This window comes from Chamaea fasciata, unplaced genomic scaffold, assembly GCF_029207755.1.
Source record: "Chamaea fasciata isolate MVZ Bird 193981 ecotype frontalis unplaced genomic scaffold, bChaFas1.0.hap1 SCAF_40, whole genome shotgun sequence".
Classification (NCBI taxonomy): Eukaryota; Metazoa; Chordata; class Aves; order Passeriformes; family Sylviidae; genus Chamaea; species Chamaea fasciata.
The window spans coordinates 1,336,022-1,347,925 of NW_027094125.1; the positions used below are offsets into that span (position 1 = coordinate 1,336,022).

The 11,904-nt window shown below is 56.6% G+C and overlaps 1 pseudogene; it reads left to right on the top strand.

The window, feature by feature from the left end:
* Window positions 1–11,904, top strand: part of LOC136303663 (uncharacterized) — a 265,948-nt pseudogene that overhangs the window by 121,544 nt on the left and 132,500 nt on the right.

The following is an 11,904-nucleotide window of genomic DNA, read 5'->3' on the forward strand; positions in this document are numbered from 1 at the left end:
TGACCAAAATCACCGGTTAGGAGAACAGCTGCTGAGGCATGACAAAGTTTCTTGAAAAGAGTCATTCTACCCCTGACTGGACACTTGAGGCACAATAAGAAAGCAAAGAAAAAATACAACCAAACAAAATCCAGGCCATCAAACTAGAAACAAACCCAGAACTGTCCCTCTGTGTGTGTGACAAGAGGACAGTGAGGGCACGGATAAAAGGAACACGGCCTAAAAACTGAAGAGAGCTCAAACTTAACAGGACTTAACTTCTATCTTAACCTTCACTTACACCTAAAAGTTCACAATTTAACAGAAGAACAGCACTTGACAGTATTTCTCCGAACTTATAACCTATGACTTAGCCATTTACAGAAGAATAGTATTTACCTTGCCTTATAACTTATCTTAAACCTGGAATTATGATAAGGCACTTCACCAAGCACTGACTCAGAAAACCCTAAACCCTACCACTCCAAGTTATCCAGACTTTGAGAACAGGAAGTCAGGAGAAGAGAGAGATCCACAGTCAGGACTGTTGATCCAGCACCTTCTCAGCTGCTGGGAGTTCCGGGGCCATGGGATGTGTCAGTGTCACAGCCGTGTCACAGCCTCACCTGCTCTAGTCCCTCTCACAGGTGGCGTTTTTGGGATGCCAGGGCCTTGGCAGCCACTTTGGGGCTGGAGCACAGGCTGCAGTGGCTGGGGCAGGAGCAGTGAGCGCCCCACTTACGCAGAACTTGCCCTGGCCCCCAAAACACACCCTGGAGATGTCTGGGGCCATTCATCATTTCTCTGCTCTCCAGCACCGAAGCAACAGACTCTGGCTGCAGCTCTGAGCTGGTGCCCAAGGCACCCACCCCTGGCAATGGGGCTGCATGGAGCTGCTCTCAGGAAACCCCCCAAGAGCTGGGGAGTGCCCCAAAACCACCTCAGAAACGTGGGATGCACCAAAATTCTTACAAGAATGCAGAATACCCAAAAACTCACTCAGAAACGGGTTACTCCTTTCTTCATCATCCCCAACCTTATGCTGTCTCATCCCAGACTTCACCACACCCTCTCAATCCCCACCACAACACATCCCACCCCTGCTGGACATCAAGACCCCCTTCTCAAGCCTGGTTTCCCCCATCCCACCCCTCCCAAACCCCATCCCATCCATCCTGCTCCACCCAATGCCCATCTCACCCCTCCAGATTTGCAGCACACTTCACCCAAACTCCTTCCAACCCCATTCCACCCTGAGGGCCTGTGGAATCAAGTACTTTTGGGCTGAGACTGAGTAGTATTCAGTGGCAGTGAGTGGTTTTGAGCTGAGAGATCAATCCTGACGCAGTGCCAGAGCCGGCTGGCCCTTCCACGGCGCCACGCCGGGAGTGGGACACTCCCCAGAAGCAGGATGACCTAAGGAGCGGCTTGGAGATGATGCTCTACGGCACTTGGGCTGTTACCAGGCACACGGTGGAGACAAGGACGAGAGGGAGAGCTCCGGGCTGGGTTCCAAAGGGTTTTATTCCAGTGGAGGGCCCAGGAACTGAAGACAGGGGCAGCTGTGTGCCAGCTCGTTTAAAACGGGGGAGGTTTCAGGGGAGGGTTCAAATCTTTAGCCAAGGGTAAGAGAGTAGGGGAGGAGTGAACGGTGGGGTTTACATTTGACAAACCAAGAGGGAAAACAAGGGGAGGAGCGTGGGTCACCTGAGCCCATGAGGCTTTGAGGGTCAGGGGATTGACAGGGAACAGTCTGGAAGGAAGGGGCAGGTGGGGGAAGGATTGACAACTGGCTAGGTGGGGACAAACTAGGAGAAAACCAACAACCCAGGGAAGTAACAGAACAAACCAAAAGAACAAAACACACCACAACACAATCCCCCATGTCTTTTGGAGTGCCAAGAAATGGAGACAACTACAACAAACACCTTAAACCCCCCATACCCTCCAAAGTATCTCCCCGATTCCCAGATTCCCCCAAAAGACTAAAAAAAGATGCTTTAGATGCCTGTGATGAATTTGTTGATTTTACCTGAATTTGGGTTGTTTTAAAGGGATGAAAATGAATCAAAAGATTGTTAGGGACCACCAAACAAAAGGACCACCAGCCCAGTGTCTCCCCAGTGCAGAAAACCGGGAATGTGGAACACCAGGGCTCTGCCTAATTAGGGCCCTCAATGGGGGATGGAGTTGGAGCAGTGCAGGAAACTCTTCCCACAGTCAAGGCATTCCCAAGGTCTTCACTTACCGGTGCCTCCGCTGGTGTCGGGTCAAATTAGAGGTGTGGCTGAAGCTCTTCCCACACTGGGGACACTCATAGGGCCTCTCCCCAGTGTGGATGCGCTGGTGGACTACCAACCTGGAGTTTTGCTTGAAACCCTTCCCACAGTCGGGGCAGCGGAAGGGCCTCTCCTCTCTGTGAATCCGCTGGTGCATGAAGAGATTGGAGCTGGTGTGAAATCTCTTCCCACACTCAGAACACTGATAGGGCCTCTCCCCAGTGTGGATCATTTGGTGGATGATCAGGTGGGACCTCTGGTTGAAGCCCTTCCCACATTCCCCACACTTTATGGCCTTTCCTCAGCGTGGATGTTCTGGTGGCTGATCAAGTTGGAGCTCTGGCTGAAGCTCTTCCCACATTTCTCACACTAGTAGGGCCTCTCCCCAGTGTGGATGCGCCGGTGGGTGATGTGGGTGGAATTCCACTTGAAGCCCTCCCGGCAGTCGGGGCAGCGGAAGGGCCTCTCCTCTGAATGAATCCGGTGGTGCCTGAGGAGATAGGAGCTGGTCTGAAACCCCTTCCCGCACTGGGGACACTCGTAGGGCCTCTCTGCAGTGTGGATCCGCTGGTGGCTAATCAGGTGAGATCTCTGGCTGAAGCCCTTCCCACACTCCAAGCACTTGTGGGGCTTCTCCCCATCATGAACCTGCCCATGGACCACCAGCTCAGAGCCCTGGCTGAAGCTCTGGCCACCTTCCTGGCTCAGGGTGGATCTTTCCTCCTCAGAGCACCCTGGGATGGGTTTGGAGCCCCTCCTCCTCTGGGATCTCTGGGGCTTTTCCTCCCCCTTGAAAACCGTAGAGTTGCTCAAAATGGCCTCTTCTACGAGGTTCTGCTGTGGGCATTTGTCCTCCCTGGTCTCCATCCTCAGCTCCTTGTCTGGGGGAGGAAGGACAAGGAGAGGATGGGATTTGCCTCCGTGCCAGAGGGAAGATGGAGGAGATCCCCTCAGTCCATCCCCAGCAGGATGGCGTTGGCAGCGGGGTTGTCCTGCAGCCGGGGCCAGGCTGGGCTGGGGGATGGAGGAGGAGAGAGGGGAAAAGGGGCACTGACTATCTCCTGACCTGTCAGGATGTTCTGGGGCATCTTCCTCTTCCTCGCAGCCTTCTCCATCCAGCCAATGTCTAGGAATGGGAAATCCTGGTTTGGGGTGAAAACAAGGGGTGAACACGTTGAGTTTGAAGGTCCATCTGCCCAAGTCAATCTCTACAGGTCATTGGGCATCTGGGGTCCATAAATCTTTCCACACACCAAGATTCAGCCCTGAAAACGCCTCCCAGGAGTTCCCTGTCTCTGCTCTCTCCCCTTGGCTGTTTGGGGGTTCCCCCCCATCCCAACTGCTGGGGGTCACCCTTGTACTGGGGGTCCCCGCTCTATTTGGTCCCTGCCCTCCCCAGGCTGCTGAGAGTCCCAGGAATCTGAAGAGTTCCCCCATTTTCCACCTCCCCGCTTAAGGAATGTTGGAGGATGTTGGGGCCTTGGAGTCCCTTCTCCCCTTATTCTCTGCTTTGGGGTGCAGGGGGTCCAAGGAGTCCCCCCTGCCCCTCTCCAGGCTGTTGAGGGTCCCGCCAATGGCGGCGCCCCCCCTCTCTGGGCTCCCCACTTTGGGCTCCTGGGGGGCACAGGGCTCTGCTCCTCCAGGCTTTCTGGGGACCCTGGGTGGGGACTACAGCCCTTGGGGCTCCTCTCAGGAGACTCACAATGGGGGGAACGCAGAGAGGGCTGGGGGATCCCAGCAGTGACATCACTGGGAGTGACTGGTTTGTACTGGGGTAACTGGAAACTTACAGGGGCAACGGGGACTGACTGGGAATGACTACAAGCATGCTGAGGGCAACTGGGCTATACTGGAAATGGCTGTGACCGTAATGGGGGCACTGAAACCACACTGGGAACAGCTGGAATCATGCTGGGGAGAACTGGGACCATGCTGGGGGCAAGTGGGAGCAAGTGGGAGTGAGTGGGTCTACAGTGAGGCAACTGGGCATGACTGGGAGCGTCTGGGATCATCTATGGAGTGACTGGGACTATACTGGGGGTAACTGGGTGCAACTGGGATCACTCTTGGAAGAACAGGGAGAAACTGGAACCATGCTTGGGGCAACTGAGATCATACTGGGATCACAGTGGCAGCAACTGGGATTGCACTGAGGGTGACTGGGAGGGGCTGTGAGCAACTGAGATGAGGCTAGAGCAACTGAGCACAACTGGGAGTGACTGAGAATGTGCTGGGAGCAACTGGGATACACTGGGAGAGACTGAAACCACAGTGGGAATAAATAGAAACAATTATAACCAGGCTGGATGATAATGGGAACAGTCCAGAAACCTGGATCATGCTGGAGGCAACTGGGAGTAACTGGGAAAGACTGGGATCATTCTAAGGTAACCAGAACCACACTGGGCCAATTGGATAAACTGGGAGTGTCTGTAACCATACTGGGGGGAATGGAACCAAACTGGCAACCATGCTGGCACCATGCTGGGAGCAACTGGGAGTGAGTGGGATCATCCTGAGATGAACTGGGCCTATTCTAGGAACAAGTGGGATCATACTGGGAGGAACTGGGAACAACTGGAACTTTACTGGCAGCAACTGGAATCATATTGGGAATGATTGGGAGTTTCTGTGAGCAGCTGGAATCATGCTGAAAGTAACTGGGTGAAACTGAGAGTGACTGGGAGCATGCTGGGTTTGACTGGAATACACTGGGAGAGACTGGGAGCCATGAGGATCATACTGGAGGGTACTGGGGTCATGCTGGCATTGACAGGGAGCAACTGTGATGACACTGGGGGCCACTGGCATCATACTGGGAGTGACTGGCATCATACTGGGATTATAGTTGGTGTCAATGGATCCTGACTGGGGGTTACTGGGAGCCACCAGACCCATGCTGAGAGCCTACTGGGAATACCCTGAGAAGAACTGGGACCAACTGGGATGTACTGAGTGACTGGAATAAAACTGGGGGCAACTGAACCATGCTGAGGGAACTGGGAGGGCCTGGCAATGACTACAGGAATATTCAGGGCAACTGGGATAGACTGGGAGTACCTGAGACCACGCAGGTAGTGACTGGGACAAGAGTGAGAGTCACTGGGAATGTGCTGGGGGCAACTGGGGGTGTGTGTGAATGACTGAGGCCCTGCTGGGAAAGACAGGCATCATACTGGGAGGGACTGGGACTATACTAGGGGCAACTGGGAGAACTGGGAACAGAACAGACAGTAGTAGGAGGAACTGGGAGCAACTAGGACCCGGCTGGGGGAGAATTGTATCATAATGGGGAATAACTGGTGTTGGGGGTTAGGTTTGTTCCTTCTTTCTCTAAAGAATTTTTTCCCCACAAGTTACCAAGGAGACCAAGTGTTGGATACTTGAGAGTACTTAACTGAAACAAAGAGGTGGACAAAAGGTGGAAGAGGGAGATAACGCAGGTAAAAGACTAAGCTTGAGGCAGCTGCATGCTTTTTTTTTTCCGGCGTTCGGGGAGACGGGTGTCTGCCGCTCCTCGAGCATCTCGGCCGCCGCAAAGCACGCCGAGCGGAGAACGGCTGTTGCTGGCCGGAGGAGTTTCACTGTGGCCAAAAGGATCCAGTCCTGAGAAATCTACTATCACCGGTTCGACCTGAATCCTAAGTTTTCTCTGCCACTCGCGGAAGCTGGGCCGCTTTCTGCCTCGCCTTCGGCTTCTTCGGTGCTGCTCCTCTTGCTGCAGTGTGACCCTGCACCCCCTGCGCTGCCGGGACATCCTGCCCCTGCCTGCCGGGACACCCTGCCATCCCAGCTACCAGCCCAGAACTTTTCCACTGTTTCAGCTTGGTGCTCTGAAATCCTGCAGGGACACCGAAACCAAACTGCCCTGGGTTTTGTGAAACAAAGCCCTCAAGGTTCTTGGTACTGTTGTCGTTTGTCATTAATGCTGTAGTTGTTTAGTGGGGGGGGGGGGAGTTTTTTTTGTGTTTGTTTGTTTTGTATTACATACTAGTAAAAAACTGCTATTCCTATTTCCCAAATCTTTGCCAAAAAGCCTCTGATTGTAATTTTACCTACCAGATACCTGTCTTCCTAAACCAAGACAACTGGGAGTGACTGGGCTCGTACTGGGATCCTACAGGGAGTGAGGAGAAGTGACCAGGATCATACTGAAACATTAATTTGGAAGAATTAAAAATTTTAGTTAAACCAGATATTGCTGAAGTAAGACAGATAGACTTCCCTTTTGATAAGCAGAAGCCAGATTTAAGGAACTGATAAATCATGAGGCCTGTCAACTTATGTTTGTGTATTCTGACTAATCAATAGGCTTCAAGAAGGACAATGAATTCATAAATCAAATACTCCTGGGAAAACAGGATTCAGTTGTCACACAACACTAAAAGGTTAAAAAGTCAAAGTGATGAAGACTCACTTACTTCATCATTTTGAGACCCTGCCCCATAAAAAGAACCACCGACCCATTTCAAAGAATAAACCACGCATGCTTAATAGCTTTTGGCTAATTACCATACGAGGCGGGGAATGGGATGTACTAAAGTCATGAATATACATTTGTGTTTTGGGTATTCAATACTTCTGTACATAAAAAGACCCTGTGATCTTCTGTGAGCGCGCGTGTTTGGGAGCTATCCCGCACGCTGCCCGGCATCGTAATTAAACATACACTTTCTAACTTTAAACTGTTAGAGAGTCTTTTGTCCGTCATAGTTGGATATCGGCGTTAGGGTGATATTCATATTTTTTTAATAATTCAATACTGGGAATGACTGGGCTCATACTGGGAGTGCCCAGGAAACTGGAACCACACGGGGGGGACAACTGGGCTCATCCTGGGAGCAGCCACTGCCGGCACCGGGAGCCCCGAACCCCTTTCCCGGCCATCCCGCCCCTCCAGCCCCAGCACCCCCCAACGGGGTCCCGGCAATCCCAGGGGTCCCCCCCTCTCGGGGTCCCCGCTTTGGGCTCCTGGGGCTCTCCTGTCTCTGGGGTCCCGCTCAGGGGGTCCCCAAAGCCCGGATCTCTACCGGGCTCCCCAAACCCGGTGTCCCCCCGCCGGTCTCGCCGCTCCCCACGTGGCCCCGGCAGAGCTCGGAGGGCCCGGCCCGGGAAGCCCAACCCCCACCTGGGGGGACCCGCATTCCCCCGCCCCCCGCCGGGGCTCTGCCGACACCGGGACCCCCCAAAAACACCTCCCGGGGACCCCCCCGGGATATTTGGGGCGAGGTCCCCGCTCCCAGCGCACCTGCGGGATGGGGCCGATGGTCCCGGGGGGCTGCGGGTTCAGGGAGCGCTGCAGCCGCCCGGTCCCTCCTCTGCTCTTCTTCCTCCCGCTTCCCGCTGCCGCTCCGCCTCTTCCTCCCTCCCTCCGCCTCCTCCCCCGTTCCCGGACCGCTCGCAGCCCGCGGGACGCGGGACGAGCGGGGATGGAGCCTGGAAAGGTCGGAACGCGGCGGCGGGAATGCCAGGAGTGGGAGTGACTGGGCTGTACTGGGATCATACTGGGATCATACTGGGATCCTACTGGAAGCGCACAGGAGCAGCGCGATGGCTCCAGCCGTCCATGGGGCATCCAGGTGGGATCCCACCACTACAGGGGTGTTTTTTCCTGCCCATTTTAGGGTGTTTGTGGGACCGTAGCCCCACAAGCCCCTTTAAAGGGTTGATCATGACCCCTTCCAGTGACATTTTTAAGGGCGCCCCCATTCCAAGCCCCTGTGGGGGATGTTTTGCCCCCCAGGGTGGATTTTTGGGATTCTCTCTACCATCGCCGCTTTAGGAGCCGCCGCTGTTGTCGGTTCCCAGGATAACTCCCCTGAAAAGGGCAACACCACGCCCGTTGGTTCCGGCAGCGGAGCCCTGGGGGGGGGGGGGGTTGGGGGTACCGGGGGGATTTGGGGATCTCGGAAGGGTTTGGGGGTCCGGGTGATGCCGATGATGGCGATGGGGACCCCGTGCTGGGTGTAAACGTGTGGCGGTTCCTGGGGTGGGGGGGTTCTGTGGATCCCAGGGGTTTATGGGGTCATGGTGGATCTTTGGGGGTTCCGGAGGGGGTTCACAGGGGTCCCGAAGGGGGGATTAGGCGATCCCAGGGGGAACCCAAAGGCTGTTTTGGGGAACCTGCCGGTGAGAAAGAGGGGGACCCCGTGCCAGGTATAAACCTTCTCAAGGGGGTCTTGGGGGTGTTGGGAGGTCCTGTGGGAATTTTGATGTTCTGAGAGGGTTTGGGGGGGATCTGTATGGGTTTTTTTGGTTTTGGGGAGCTTTTAGAGTGTCACAGCGATGTTTTTTGGACTGCAGGGTGGTTGGGGTGTCCTGAGAGGGTTTGGAGTATCCCGGGAGGTTTTGGGGGTCCCTGGGCGATGCCGGTGACAGAGCTGGGACCCCGTGCCGGGTCTGAACCTTCTCACTGTGCACGGGCAGCGTCAGCGTGTTCAGGGACATCCGGGGGGCCCGAGGGGTCACCCCCAAATCCCCGGGGACCCCAAATGCTCAGGGACCCCCTGAACTCCCCTCAGCGCTGGATCTGCTGCAGGCAGGGGGGCACCAGCACTCAGCCCCCACCCCCCACCATCACAGGGGGGCAGGAATGGGGGAGGGGCACGGACAGGTCGGGGGGACCCCCAAAGTCCTGGGGAAGGGGACACGGGGGGACTCCCAGGAATCCCCGGGGGGAGATGAGGGGGGACCCAGGAGGAGCTTGGGGGGGCTGGGTGGGTCATGGGCGGACCCCCAGGAGTCTTGTGGGGGTGGGGAGGGCAAAGAACAGGGCCACCCCCAGGATGGGTTTGGGGGGAAACCGGATAGGAGCTTCCATGGCAGTGGGATGGGGATGAGATCTGCCCGTGGAATTCCCCATGGGAATGGGATGGCAGGGAGATCCATCTACAGAATTCCCATGGGAATGGGACAGCAGTGGGGTCCATCGTTGGAGGTCTCATGGGAATTCCCATGTTCCCAAATTTTGCCCTCCCAAATCCCACATTTCCCAATCGCGCATTCCTATGGGAATTCTTCCCTCCCCCCTTTGGGCCCCAGTGCCTCCTGCCCATATCTGACACATTTCCGGAGACATTCCAGGCAGGTGTGCCCCAGGGAATTTGTGAATTCTTCAGATTCCATCTCATGTTCCCGGCACCTCTTGGTGACCTGGGCAGCGCCGTCGGCCACCACGAATCTCCCCCCCGCCCCCGGATCCCTGTGTTGTCGGGGAGAATGCCAGGAGTGGGAGTGACTGGGCTGTGCTGGGATCCTACTGGGATCATACTGGGAGTGAGTAGGAGCAGCGCGATGGCTCCAGCGCTGGGGCTGGGGGCGCTCCTGCGGGGGGAGGGGGAGTGGGACCCCCGGCCCCGGGACCCTGAACCGCCATTCCCGGCACCGGAACCCCCCTGCTCCCCTTGTCCTGCACAGGGTCCCCCCTGAATCCCCCATTTCTGAATACCAGGACCCCCTGCTCCCCTTTTCCCAGCCATCCCATGACTCCCAGTCTCCGGACTTCCTGTATGCTTGACCTGGGATGCCCTGGAATGCCTTGGACCCCCATTCCTGCCTTTCCCAGCCCCCAGCCCCACCTTTCTTCAAAACCAGAGATCCCCTGGAACTCCCTTCTTCTTCTCCAAGTCCATGTCCCCCCATTTCCCTGACCCTGAGACCCCCCTGCACCCCCATTCCTGAGAACCGAGGTGCCCTTTTACCCCTTTGCCCGGCCCTGAGACCCCCCTGCCCCCCCTGATCCGGCACCAACACAACCTTTTCCCGGCCACCCCGCCTCTCCCAGCCCCCAGAGCCGCCCTTTTCCCTGACCCTGGGCGCCCTGGGCCCCCATTCCTGCATTTCCCAGCCCCCAGCCCCTCCTTTCCTCACACTGAGGAGCCCTGGCACCCCCATTGCTGGGCACAGGATTCCCTGGACACCCCATCCCACCTCTCCCACTCCCTGCACCCCCTTTCCTTGACTCTGAGCCCCTGAAGCTACTTCAGCTGTCCCAGCTCTTCAAGTCCCCCCTTTCCTTGGCCTCTTGACCCCCCTGGATTCCCAAACTCCCACTTTCATCCCCCCAGCTCCCCCAAATCTCCGTGTCTCCCCGCTTCTCCACTCCCTGCAGTACCTGGAAGTGGCGCTGTCGGAGCCCGGCCCGGGGATCCCCCAGTCCTGGATTGTGGGGATGTGGACGGGACCCCTGCGAGCGCTGGGACAGCGAGCGGGGCCGGATGGAGCCGCAGACACCGGGGATGGTAGCGGGAGCTGAGCTGGGATATTGGGATAGGCAGAGCTGGATATTGGGATAGGCAGAGCTGGGATACTGGGATAGCCAGAGCTGGGAGATTGGGATAGACAGAGCTGAGATATTGGGATAACCAGAGCTGAGATATTGGGATAACCAGAGCTGGGGTACTGGGATAGCCAGAGCTGGGAGATTGGGATAGACAGAGCTGAGATATTGGGATAGGCAGACCCAGGACACTGGGATAGCCAGAGCTGGGATACTGGGATAGCCAGACCCAGGACATTGGGATAGCCAGGCCCGGCTCAAGGAGAGGAACCGGCTCGTGGCCGATGGTGACCTGGAGACAGGGCCGGTACAACCAGAGCGGGGGAGTGGGGGGAGCCGGGGGCTGGGCTGGGATCTGTGGGAATGGAGGACTCTGAGGGGCTGGGATGGGATCTCTGGGGATGGGGGTGGATCTCTGGGGCTGGAATGGGAATCCAGGGAGCTCCAAGGGGCTCTGTGGGGCTGGGACACAACTCCATTGCTCCGTTCTCTCCTCATTCCCAGGTCTCCACACGGTGCAGGTGGTTTCCAGCTGTGACCTCCTGACCAATGGAGCATCCCTGGATCCCACAGGTACGGCTATGACAGATTTCATCTCCTTCCAGCTGGGATCCAGGAGCTTTGCGGTGTCCCACGGTGCCACCTGGATCCCCCAGAGGTGCTGGGAATCCAAAGGGATCATGGTGGAGCAGATGATGCGTTACCTGGGACACACCATTATTGAAGAGCTCCCAAAATACATCAGATATGGTTGGGAGGCTCTGGAGAACAAGGGTGGGTGTGAGAGGGGAAGGGGAATTCCTGTGGGAATGTAGGATTCAGAAATGGGGAGACTTGGGAATGCAGGAATTCCCATGGAATTTCCATGGCATGACCCCACTCTCATCGCAGTCAGGTGACAATTCCATGGATGGATCTCCTCTCCAGCCCACTGCCATGGGAATTCCATGGGCAAATGATTTGAATCGCTGACCAATGCAATGACAGCAGTGAGATGAGAAGCAATCCCTGCTGGGATTCCATGGGCCATGAATGCCAATCCTTCCCCCAGGCCGGCTCTGTTGTGCCCGTGGCAGCACCAGGGGAGTGCCCTGTCCCTGCCCTGAGCCCAGCACGAGCCTTTCCTTGGCTGTTCTCTGCCCTGCCCGGGGCAGGAGGGCACTGCCCGAGCGGCTTTGGTGGCCCCGGGCACCCGGCCAGGCTCCAGCCACTGCAGGTGGCTCCTTGGGAATGTTCCAGAGCAAAGCTTAAAGCAAACAACAGTTTCTGGAGAGGATTGTCCCCCCTTGGCCTGTGCTGGGAGCCCAAGGGCAACAGCCCGGGCACAACAGCGCAGAGTGCTGGAGCTCAGTGTCCCTGGGCCAGGCC